Here is a 13,499-nt window from a genome sequence, read left to right on the forward strand (position 1 = left end):
CCTGTCTTTGCCTGACACATTATACGAGCAAAGAAACACATTAGTGCTTCAAGATTTGCCAGGGTTTCGCTATCAATCAGGTTACGTTCCCAGTGGCTGCCTTTTAGCAAAATTATCTTACTCGAATGAACTCATGGATAAAGTCAACCAAGCTGTAGCCTACTCCTATACACTTTCATTCATTCATTTCTCTCTCTCTTTTTTCCTTTCCTTAGACTTATAGCTCGTGCCACAGAAAGAGCGCATGTTAAATATTCCCGGAGTGTCACAATATGTCATACAATCACACAGATCACAGCCCTACCTTTCTTTCTCAGCAGTGGTGCCAAGCACAGGTACACCGGAGCAATCAATTTGTTCTGCAGCCAGTAAGGCTTTCATAGAATACTAATGCCAAAGCTCTTTGCTTTCTCCTTTGCCTTGGCTCCCCAATGCTCGGGTCCCGACCAATACAAGGAGGAGGGCGGTATGTCTTCCGCTGAGAAAACCACAACTAACTACTCATCAAGTATACATGTACGCACAGGATTAAACCTCCACCAAGCCTGAGTCAGGGTTTGAGAAGAGCTCAATACATGCACAGCATGGGCAAAATCACCACACACACACACACACACACACACACACACACACACACACACACACATACACACGACCATGAAAACACAGATGTGTCTACTTCTGTGAAATAATTCATCATATTTTATCATTCCTCAGTTTTTAATCTCAGGGGGATAAAATTTCCCACTGTTCAGCTGAGGGCTTCTACCTGACAGCATCCAAAGCAAATGTTTTTCCACTGAAGAGAATCATGATCTGTTCTGTTAAAATGCTTCCTGTTTATAAAAATGAGACATTCTTACAAATTGTGCTACCCACTACATAACTCACAGATACAACTTTCAGGCAGTATGACAGGGTTAATAGATTCAGCCTGGATTCTTCTGATTTTCACACTTAAAATGGAATAGCTCAAACCTACTTCAAAAAGAACATGGGCCTTAATAATAACAATGAAAACAATTCCATTTATCTTGAAGCTATTACACTAAGTCTAAGTCCATACTATTTAAAAAATATTTTCAGTTCTCAGAAATGGTTTCAAGAGTATCGGTAACACTGTATAATTTGGAGGCACAGTAGTGTATTTGATCTCTCAAATCTCCAGCTTTAAGGTTTTTCTAATTAGGCATTTTCATTTGGCTTATTTTTCTTTTATTCACCACACAAAAGGTATGCCAGTCATTGGGTAGGGCAATGACAGAAGTTGTTAAATACTTTTATAACAACACACATCACCTCATTCTAATTCGCCTGCCTTAATGTTTGAATACCTTGAAAAGTCCTGATATTCAAAGGGCTGCAAACTAAGCTGTAATTAAGAACAGAATAGAAAGCTCCATAGAACTGAACAAACTTCATTAGGAAGCTTCCTCAACCAGGTCTATTTCCATATAAACAAATACTCTACCATCGTTAAAATACTGCTTATCTTATTCTGTATTCTCCCTTTTTGGCTCTGCATTCTTTTCTTAAAAAAAAAAAAAAATAGTAGCAACCATTAAGAAATACTAGGGAATTCAGTAAAGTATTGCAGTATTGCTTAATCAATACTGATACCTTTGTCCTTGACATGCTGACCATGTCATCAGGCTACTGTCATGTGATATCATGTCATTTCTCCACCTGGCTCCTGACCTTGTCCTCCAAATGACCTAAAGCTTCCCTCAAGTAGCAGGAGGCCCCTCCCCGCTGTCTCAGCAAGGTCGAATGGGTCAGCTTGTCCTCATCTATAATCCACCACCATTTGTCAGCAGGGAGGCTGGAGGAGGCAGGCTTGCTACCAGAGGAGAATGCCCAATTAGGCAGCTGTCACACAAAGCATAGGCTGCAAAATTATCCCCTGTCAAAAGAAAGAGCAGCTGCGGGGGCCAATTAGAGCAACCTTTCAACCCTTTAGGTACTGGGAACTACACAGAAGTAAATGAAGAACAATTAGCAATAACAAATCGATGAATTAGGACAGTAAATTAGAAATGACGAGCAGGTGAGCTTGGGTCATAGATGACATCCAGGGCACAGCAGACTCCAGGCAAGGGCAAGGCTCACCGAATCACCCTGTGTCCTTGCGTGTAGATTCCCTTCCAGAATGTCTTTTGGCAAACATGAAATCCTTTAAGATCTCCACACCTAAAAACATGTGTCTTGATGTGTGGGTCCTTTTTCTTTTCATGGACTCAAACAAATGTTTCTTGACAGGAAGAAAATCCTTCGGAATATCAGGTCTAATAAATTCTAGGTAGTCCTTACGCAAGGATAACAAACTACCATGTTATCCACTCAAGCTTAAAAATTTTAAGTGTGGCCCCCAAAAATCAAAAATATCTGTTAAAATAGTCAAGCTGATCGCTATACCTAGTTGGCTGGATTTCACTTCAGTCCTATTTGCAGAAAAACAACAATTTAGGGAAGCAATGGGGTCTGAATTCCAAGGAAACTGTTTGGCTAACATCATAAAACTGAAATAAAATTTCTCTACCCAAATGTAATTTTCACAAGAGAAAATAACTATTTTAATATATATACATATATATATATATATATATATATATATATATATATATATATATATATATATACATACATACATATGTATATACACACACATAACTTATAAAGATAACAACAATAACATTATTCTCTTTCATTATTGGGTCTCAATACTTCACCAGTGTCATGCATGAAATCTTAAGTAGAAGAAACCAACTATCCTGGCCTCTACCCCACTGGATACTGGTTAATTTGCACTAGCCCACAACAGAAGGGGAGCCGGGCACTGAGTAGCAATGCCTAGTGGAAAGGTACTCCAACAAGGCTGCTGAGTATTAATGGACATGGTGGCAAGAGCCTTAATATGTCAACTGTGCTCAGGAGCAAATTTTGTGAAGCCCATTTCAAATGTATTTCAGTTCTTCAAAACTTGGCAAACCTGAATAATACGGACTGGTGATTTTAAAGAAACAGAGGCTAAAATGCTCAGCAAGCCACCTAAATCAGAACTGGATAATGTCAGGAGGAGAAAGGAAAGTGACCCAGCCTTTACTAACCTTTACTGGCCTTCCTCCGAGACAGCAGTTAGGGAGAAAAGTGCACCAGGAATCCCTGGTTCTTCCTAAGGCCAGCTGAGAACACTTCCAGGACAGAAGTACCATGGAGAGAAAACTCAATTCAAAGGTTATCTCAGGATTAGATTTACAAATGATGCTTTGCCTCAAAAACAAAAACAACAAACAACCAAAAAACTAGACATTAATACAAACTTACTTTATGTTATAATGTAACCCTGAAATGTCAGACATGAAGCATGCAAAGAAAGAGCAAGTAGTCAGGAAGGAAGGAGTTAATGCCTTTAGAATTCAGTTTCCATCATACATGGGTGACTATCTCTTTAAATAATTTAAATCCTCTCCATCAACTACAAAGCTGTTTTGAAGCCATTTAGCTTTGTTCTTTACATGTGTTCTAATTAAGAAATGACCTTGTCATCACACACACCAGAAATCCGGGATTATTTCCTACAGCAAAAATTCATAAAGCCCCCCAAAAAAGAAAGAGGGGAGAGGACGGGGAACAGACTTCTTTCCCAGTTCCTCACTAAGGAAGTTTTTGGTTGGCTGAACGCTGAGGCAGTTTCACTGCATAATTTTTTTTTTTTTTTTTTTTGGTTGTTGTTGTTGAATGTCACAGGGCGGGTTAGTGTGACCTTGAGCTGCATCAGCAACCCAGCAAGGGTCGAGATGCCTGCAGGCGCCCTTGTACTGGATTTGCAAGACAAAAACCTTCAAACTGGCTGAAGGACATCTTAAATCTCTTCAAAGGTTTCCCGAACTAATCTGGGCTGCTCTTAGCAGGATCAGTGCCAGTGTGAGAAGCAAAATTAAAAACAAGGTCTTTGACAGGATGTTGTCTCTTCTTAACCCTTCCAGAGCAGAACAGAAGGAGTCACGGGCATTCTGGAGAGATGGCTCACCTAGGAGCATTCTTTCATAACAAATTATGTAAGCAAGAGATCAGAAAAAGGATGGGGCAACCATTAGTCCTCTAAAGTAAACAGTCCTTCCATTTTGCTTACAATGAATTCAAGTTGGATATTTCTGTTGAGGATACACACGTTAGTGCCATAGAGATAAACCTTAAAACTGCAGTTACATATTTCAGATTTGGAGCACAAGGACAAGATAAGATAAGTCTATGGAAATCATTACATTGACATTTAATCTAGCAGTTTCGGGCTTTGAAAAATAAGCGTTGGACTGGATAAACCACGGACTTCACGCAATTGCGACTATCTTGCTAAAATGACAATTAAATGGTATCATGCAATTCGGGACAGATATACTGGGAAGGACCATCAGCACACTGAGAGTGGACATGAGAACAACGTGGGGAAGCCCAGTCCTGTTTGTTGTGAGAGGTAAACAGGCCATTTTTGTCACTGTTCTTATGATCTCCATGCACAGGCCCAAAGAGAAGACTGTCAGTTGAGGCTTGCCCTGGCTAGAGTATGTCTCCCCAAACTGATGTGTTAGAAACTGCATCCTCAATTTCATCCACTAATGGTACTAAGCAGATGGCACCTTCGCTGCTGAAGGAATTAGGATTAAATGATGCCATGAAGGCCAGGCCTCATAAAGGAAGGCTTTTCTCTCTTCATGAGATGCCCTCTGCTATCTTAGGATATACCAAGAAGCCTTCACCAGATGCCAAGCAAAAGTCAGCGTAATGCTCTGAGAACGCTCGCTCGGTCTATAGCACCGCGTGAGATGCTCATTCCTCCTCCATTAGTCAGCCTTGGGTATTCTGTTAGAGCAACAGAAAACAGACTCAAAAGAGGTGGGTCTTTCCTAGGCAATGCCTTCGTGTTTTAATTTAGCAGCTATAGCAGGTAAGTTGTAAAATCATTATTCAAAAACTAATAGAAAAAGAGGATGAAAAAATGGTCCTAGAACTCAGATTGTAGCGGAGTGGAATAAACTGGCCACTGTCATCACTAAAGAGTGAGGTGGCGAAGCAACTAAAGGCGCTCGTTGATTCCTGGTAAAGGCTGCTTGAGTCCGGTTCCTGGCACCTAAGTAAAGGGAATGAGAGAGAACGGAGTTGTCCTCTGACCTGCACATGTACACTATGGCATGTGCACACTCCATCCCCACAATCACAAAAAAGTGTAGTTAGTATAAGGCTTGGTATTTATGAGTGCCCAGGAGGTTGTAAATGATTCCCTTAAAAAAAAAAAAAAAAAAAAAGCAGAATAAATAAGTTCAAGATTCTGCTGGAATCTCAACCACATTTTCACTCACTTGAATTCAGGTATGCGGTTGCAAAACATAGAGGGTGAGGGCTGTAGTACCTAGTGAGTATGTACCAGGGCTGTGTATTGCACGTACAAATCTTTTCGTGGTTCTCCATGCAAAAAGTCAGGGAGCATATGGGCCTAAGCTGTGGGATGGAAGCATTTAACAGGGGCACTGAACACACAGAGTAGAGGTAACCTGGGCGTTAGTTCTCGGGGTGTAGGCAGATGGTGGGAATGGTGGCTGAAGACAGGAGAAGGGGTTAACCCACCCGGAGAGAACGGCAACTATCCCAGGCCATAGAGACGGAGGAGGTGAAGGCAGGGCAGGGCTGCTGTTAACCAGGAAGGGGTGACTGTCTATTGTGACTGCAAATTGAGCTAACAATGCCACGAGGACCAAGGACTTTGGAGTCAAGGCCATGCCAAGGAGCTCAGGCCTTTATCTGGTGGGAATGGAAGGTCTATAGGAAATGATATGATGAAATGACATTTTAAAAAACAAAGCAAACAAAATACAGAAGCTGTGGGGTTGTGGATGGCTTAGAGAGAAGATGCGGTAGACCAGTTGGTACAGAGACAGTCAAATGAAGGTGTGGGCAGCCAAGTTACACACATCTTAGACAATAATACAACCAGGACTGAATATTTAGGAAGCAATCTGTGCCACAGACAGTGCTACAAAATAGATACTATTTAACAGGAGAGAAGGAAAGCAAAATAATTACTAGATTTCTAGCAAAGGTGTATGAAATATTGTGTTGATATGATGTGTATGAAATCTCAAGAAAAACCAAAATTTTGGCAGAAGTAAAAATTTAAATTACAAGTTGTGTGTAATACAAACACAACCTTTATTACTAGGCAAAGGTTTTGCTTATTATAAAAGCAGTGTATACCATTTTATAACATTGTGAAGGCATATTTCTGTTTTTCTTTCTTTTTGTTTTGTTTATCTGAGAAAAGGTCTTATATCCTACACAGTCTGGGCTGGCCTTGAACTCATCATTCTACCTGCTGAAGCCTCTGAAGTACCATGATTATAGTAATGTGCCACTGTGCCCAGCTCAAAGGTACATTCCTCTGTCTATGAGTGAGAACATGGAGTAGAGATCTGGTTTAAATTTTTAAACAGTTTCTGAGGCTAAGGGTTTTTTTTTTTTTTTTTTTTTTTGGTTTTTTGTTTGTTTGTTTGTTTGTTTTGAGACAGGGTTTCTCTGTGTAGCTTTGTGCCTTTCCTGGAACTCACACGGTAGACCAGGATGGCCTCAAACTCACAGAGATCCACCTGCCTCCCGAGTGCTGGGATTTCAGGCATGTGCCACCACCGCCCAGCAGGGCTAAGGGTTTTATACAACACTAATGAGGGAAAAAAACAAAACAAAACAAAACAAAAACTTCCTTGGTAAACATTTACTGAGTGAAGGTCTACTATGTTTAGAACAAAAGATTAAAGGACTAAAAGACTCCCAATATGCTGTGGGCTTCATGCTGTGCTTCGAGATTATCACTGGTGGTCACGCTAAGTCCCCAGATTCCAGCTCCCATCATGACATCACCATCCAATAGGAGACTATGAGTTGTTAGGAAATCGAGTGTTTGATGAGCAGCCATTTTAGGATTACCATCCAGCTGCAAGGTACATGAGGCTGCATTCCCAGAACTCTCAGGAAGACCCAGTACTCAGGGACTGGAAGAGTCATTAATACTCTAGAGACTGATTGTCCTGCTAAGACCTCAGAAAGAATTTAACAGAGTATCAGCCAAGGTAAGAGAGCAGGGAGTGAGAAAGAAAAAAAAAAAAAAAGAACCAACCAGGAGTCACTGGGGCCAAAGGAGCATCTGCCAGAGAACAAAAGAAGAGCCAGCATCAGGGGTCAGGCTGAGGCCAGAGGAAGGGAAGGACACAGAGAGGAGAGGAGAATGGAAGACTTGAAGGCGAGCCTACCACTGTCCCAAAAGAAGATACAGACTTCATCGTAAGACTTCATTAATGACCCAACTTCCACTGGAGAAGGACATGGAGTTTCAGAAGTCATAAAAAGGGACAGCTCTTGAAAGCCAGGGTTACTGACAGTGCATGACTAGGAATGACCTTATGAGTATCCACAAATAAAATGACTTCTCCTTGAGTAAGCATCTCTGTCTTACGACTGCCCAGCTGACACTGGTACTAGGTTCCAGCACATTCTATGTCTAGACATTAATAGAAGAGAGGGTAACATGATGAACTCTGTTGAAGTTAAGGAAAAAACTAACAAATCTAAAACACCGAAGTTAGGTTACATTAGGAAAGATGGATAGAACACTCTGCTAGAAATTCAGAAAGTGAATTTCCATAACACTGGTCTCAGAATATGGGCCAGTGAAGCTCAAGGGTCCTTTTATTCAGGATGCACAAGAGTCAGGACTACCTCCGTGGTACTAAAATGCTATGTGCTTTGGCGAATCATTCTGATGTGTGTACATGGTGTCATTCAGAAGTCACGTGCCATCCTTTTAATGACAAATGAAATGCATCTTTGAGGATTTTTGCATGTCAAAATATCTCTTAGTTAAAATTTCTCATATGGTAAATAACAGGTGTTATGGCTGACCTAGACAAAAGCTTACCTGGGTCCTCAGCTGATTAAGAATATAAAGTAGCCTTGAGAAGTCTGAGAAACACTGATGATATACTGGCACAAATGCCAAGAAGCGGCACCTTCACTGTCTTCATGCAGAGTATTTGTTTTCTAGTTGACTGTAACTAGGACAGATAAAGAATGCCCTCAGATCAGGGTGTGGCTCAGTGGGAGAGCCCTTGCCTAAAGTGCACAAATCCTTAGATAGGTGGTACTACAGAAGACAAAAGAAAAAAAGAAAAGAAAGAAGGGGGGTATTCTCTATGTTGAAATGTCCCCAAGACTTAGCTCCAAGAAAAGGATATTTGTTTTAAATGAATAGAAGATGAGGGACGTTTCCCGTCTTTGCCATCAGCACCATTCCAAACTTACCATGCCGTTAAGACCGTGTTACCATACAGCTGATAAAGAAGCTGCCGTGTGGTAAGAACCGGGGCTACAAGAACAACCAATGACAACCCCGTCTGCACAAGCTTTACCAGCTTTTCCATCAACAACATACTGAGACAACAGTTCAAGAAAACATGGAGAAAATGGGGTGAAGAGATGGAGAAAGAGAAGGGAAGTGCTTCTAAGGCAGGAGTCTACAGAGGCGGGGCGTGTGAGCTGGCACTGGGGACAATCAAGGGTCTTAGCAACTGGAATGCTTTAGGGAGCTGAAGGGTCCTGAGATATAGAAAGGAAGAGACGGGTACACATAATGCATTCTAGAAACATTGTTACCTCCTCAAAGAACAGAACTTGCTAGTAATTAGGAACCTGCACACTAATACGTTAGATATCCATGGGCCTGGTGAAAGATTTGGACGTACAATCTGTAAGCCTTTTGCTTAATTTCCTCTGACACATCAGAAGCCTTTGAACACCAGAGCGTGTGTGCTACCGCCGCACTAAAATGGCAAGCATAAGAGAAACAGGACCTTCACCGTGCGCACACTGGAGGACAACTCTGGTATGTGTGGCAAGGGCAGTGTGGATGGAGTCAGTGGCAACATTGGAGACAAGACTGCTCACCAAGGGTTGCTCAGGCCACTCCATGAAGGAGCTTTCTGTGTGGTAGCGCAAAGGGACCAACGGGACTTGAAAACGAGAGTTGAGTCTGATACCAGAAGTGGAAATTGTGCTCCCCAAATCCAAAACCTTGCTGTTAGAACCATGCCAAGTTTGGATGGCCCAGAGTGAGGTAAGAAGATCCAGTTAGCCACCCAAATGAAAAAGAGCAAGACAGTGAGTGGGCTTACAGCTGGTTCCGCATCATTGTTTTATTTACGTCATTTGAACCCATCACAGAATAGCAGAAATTCCAGGCACATCAGGAAGTTTAGTACAGTAGGGATTTTCCTCCCAAATGACGTTAGTTTAATTATTCCGAAGAGTCAAGGAAAGGCCATTCTTTACAGATATCAAATTTAGAAGAAATGTTAATTATGTTTTTCCCATTGTAATGGTAAGTTAGGAGTAATTAAGAAAGCCTTGTTATTTTTCTATGATCATTAAGCTGGGAGAATCGCTCAAGTATTAAATGTCTAGAAAATACAACACAAATAAATTGGAGTTTGGGGGAAATTTGGCAGTTAAGACACTGGGGTGAGGACCTCAGGAAAGAGTAGAGGTTAAGCCTCTGCAGTGAGATGGCTGGCTGTGAGGAAGGGAATTATAAGGAGATGGAAGCAATGCTGGAGATTAACAACACCTCATTTGAGCCAGGCATCTAGATCCTCTTACCAGGGTTGCCCATAGCCAGTGAAGCTCCAATGGGGCAGCCAAACTGGTTGGTGGCAGCCAACTTGACTTACGGCAATTAATTCCAATTAAATTGACTGATCTGGGTTTTGCCTGGACCACATTCCTGTGGCCTTGTGTAGAAGTTGAAATGCCCTCCATAGGGTTCTGTGCTAAGCAAAAGGCAATGGAATATTAGCTCTGCATAGCTAAGAGTTTGCTTTCCAGTTTGAGGACCCTTGGCCCACCCCAGTTAGCTCAGGGTAAGGTGAGTCAAGATAAAGGCATCTCCACAAAAGGTTTATTATACCATATTTCTACATTATTCTTCCTTATCATTAGTTATTATTATTAATCTCTTATGACAGCTAGCTTTAAATTAGACTTCATCACAGGTGTGAACAGTACCTAGGAAATTCTGTATTAATACCTGATGTCAGGCCTCCACTGGGGCTCTCTGGATCTGAAGGAGTACTACTCTTTCAGGAGTGTTTATTTTTTAACAGTCTTTCTTTCCATTTATTTAGTGAGTTTGTGTGTGTTAGGGAACAACTTGCAGGAGTAAGTTCTCTCCTTCCACCATGTGAGTCCGGGAGATCGAACTCAGGTGTCCCAGAGGTAAGTACTGAGGTATCGCTAGCCCCAGAACTGTTTCAGGAAGTTTTAGAAAGACATTTCCAGGTATTTTTTTCTGCTGAACCAAATGACCTGGCATTCCAGTCTATCAGAACCAACTAAATCTCCGGCCATTTTTATGTCATTATACAAATCTCTTTCTCTGACATAAAAGTTGAATACTCAAAACACTGGCTGAAAGTCACCCACAATTTAATCAGGCTACAAAGATTACATTATAGACAAATTTTCTTAGTGAAAAAGTCTATCACAGAAAGCATTTCCTTCTCTGGAAAAATTATTATGTTCAGATATTTAAGCTAAATTGACTCACAGTCAGTCAATTAGCATTATCAATTCTACTCAAGATATTCACTTTTTCTTTCATTTTTTTGTTATAAAAATAAGGTAATGAATATTGGACAAAGAAAGTGAGTAGCGCTCAGTGTATAGAGTCCTATAAAATCCCCCTTTTAAGGGGAAATTTCTTCTGTTAGTTACTACATAAGATGGATGACTCCGTTTCTTGAAAGGGCTGAGCTAACAAATATGGATAAACTAGCATAGGACATTAAAAGCTCCATACACATGCCATACTTGATATGGTTCTCAATAATTAATAAAGAAATTGTTACTTCAATCCTCTTCTCCATTAAAAAAAGACATTACTGCTCTTAAAAGTATAACTGGTTTTAGTGTGGTTATATGATAAACTCTGATTTAAAAAATATAGAGAAATCTTTAACTTGTCAAACACTGGCCTACCAGATCTTGCTTAGGGTGACACTGTCCACTTATTGACGGAAAGCCTGTTGATGGCATTAGAAATCATGACCCTGCCATAAAAACGCTTACTTGACCATGGCTCTGACAAACAAGTGTTCGCGTGTGTGTGTGTGTGTGTGTGTGTGTGTGTGTGTGTGTGTGTGTGTGTGTATCTCACACAGAGTATCTCAGACTGGCTTGAAACTTACTATGTAACCAAGGGTGGTTTTGTACCCAGTCTCCTGCCTCTGCCTCCTATGTGCTGGTGTCTGGTTTTATGCAATGTTAGGACTGAACCCAGTATTTGTGCTTGTATTTTATCAACCAAGCTATACCTCCAATCCTGATAAACACATTTTAGAAAATAAAAACCGGACATATTCACCTTAAAAATCTTGACTCATGTAAAGTGTATATAAAGGATGTAAAGTAAATAAACAAATAAACCACATTCAGTGATGTATTTTTGTATTTTCAAAGTTGTCCACTGCTCTCAATGATCTTATTTTACCGAGAAGGAAGCTCTACACTTGTTTCCCTCACTCACTTCTCTTGAGAGAGGCTGTCTTGCACCACTCCCAGGTAGCCCAGTCTGGCCTGGAACGAAACACTGCCTTGTCTCAGCCTCCAGTGCCGGATTACAGGGCCACTAGAGCAGCTAAATATGCTGATTTTCTAAGAACTTCATATTGCCGATATGTTTTTCTGTTCATCGTCAACGTCCTGTTCAACTCAAAGTGATAGCACCTTCTGGTAACTCAGTAAAACAGGGTGTTGGCTAACACCGGCAAACTCATCACACCTGGGAGGGGTCCACCTTCTGGAATTCATATGAATCAACTTAAAAGTTGAGAAGGGAGTTCAAAGTTTCACCATATAAACAGATTTCAGCGTGGGAATACAGAATGTTCATGAATGAAATAACCGTTGTTAATAAATAGAAACAGAGTTGATATAAGTTTTAACTTAGAGGAAAAGAATGTATAAAAATGTGAAGAATAACAAATGACCAAATACTGCTAAATTCATGCAGTTTTTGAAACAGAACATTTTAAGGATTTTCTTCGTAAAATGACAAGGAAATATAAACATTAAGGAGACAATTAAGCTACCCACATGGCTAGGTTTTCTGAACAGCAGTTGGCTCAAAATTACCACTCCTGTTTCCTTGGAGCATGTCGGTTAATACAAGGTGAATCTGGGGGGAAGCTGCTACTTTTTCTGACCACAGTTTCAGTTCTCTAGCAGAAAGCAAACTCTTCCTAAAAACTTACAAACACAACAATGAATCCCTTTGCTTTTTCCTAGCTTGCACAGACTGCTGGAGCCCACGAATAAATCACATAAGGTCCAAGGCTACATTTACACCAGAAAAATAGTACTGTTCTTTCAACTGGAGTTTCTTATTCACCCATCTCTTCTGTTAACTCAAACAAAATATTTTATCATTTCTCAAAAATGCCATTTTTATACAGCTCCAAAAGTAATGACTGACCTACACTATGACATGCCCACAATAATTACATAGTTCTATTTTCATTTCCAAACAATTAACTTTTTACATAAAATAGGACCACTACTTCTGTTAATGACTTGACGTTTTCTATGGGTTTGGATAAGAAATTAAATATCATCCACACAAGCCCTATTTTCACTTCTCAGTCCATCTACACAGAAGTAATCTACCCATTTCTAGTCACAACAATTTTGATTTTTTGTTTTTCTGATGCACTTAACCTTTGATTCTCTACTATAAATTCCTGAGACTGGATCTTAAGTGTTTTCTTAACCATACTGCCAAAATAAAATAAGTCATACAGACAAAACACAGAATACATATCTGGTAACTGCAAGCTCATTCACAACTTCGAAAGAAGTGTCCAAACACATTAAAGCCACAACGAGGAAGCCAAAGAATGGAGGGATTCTCACCGTCTGTCTGCGGGCTGAGCCTCTGCTATGTGGGAAAGGAAGCTGAGAAGCTTGCTGAAAAGTAGCTCTGATGTCATCGGAGTCTTCAGATTCCCCCGGCCTCCTCAGGCAACTGCGCACCTTACCAAGAGGAAAAGGACAGTTTGGCAACTACTCCAAACCGGATTTAGGGATATTATTTTGTGACATTCAATACATTTATCTCAGAATCCTTCTTTGTTCAAATTCAATGCACAAGGAGCCATTTGACAGGTAAATATAAATTTTTAATGAATATCAGCTTATTAAAGGAATGGAAAGGGTCCTTGCTATGGAGAAATACATTAACTCATGAGAAGAAGGTGCTATGACAAAATAAACCATAACAAAAGTGTGTTGTTGCTATAAAGAGCTTGTTAAATTACGTAAATTGCAAATTTCCTAGTGTTCCAACAAATTCATCCATTATGACCCACCCCATACTTCTACGTGCCCCTAAAGTCATGTCCAAA

The 13,499-nt window shown here is 40.5% G+C and overlaps 1 protein-coding gene across 2 annotated transcripts in view; it reads right to left on the minus strand.

Annotated features, from left to right (window-relative positions):
- The window catches only part of Nrip1 (nuclear receptor interacting protein 1), a 44,770-nt gene extending 31,707 nt beyond the window's left edge, over positions 1-13,063 (minus strand). Inside the window, exon 1 of one of the 2 annotated variants that reach the window (XM_036203622.1) lies at positions 13,009-13,063. The gene's annotated coding sequence lies outside the window, so the exon portion shown is untranslated. Of the gene's footprint in view, positions 1-304; positions 324-13,008 lie in introns of those variants that run through there. The other variant, XM_036203623.1, reaches the window with a different exon arrangement.
- Between the last annotated feature and the right edge of the window lie 436 nt (positions 13,064-13,499).

Source organism: Onychomys torridus, chromosome 12, assembly GCF_903995425.1.
Source record: "Onychomys torridus chromosome 12, mOncTor1.1, whole genome shotgun sequence".
NCBI lineage: Eukaryota > Metazoa > Chordata > Mammalia > Rodentia > Cricetidae > Onychomys > Onychomys torridus.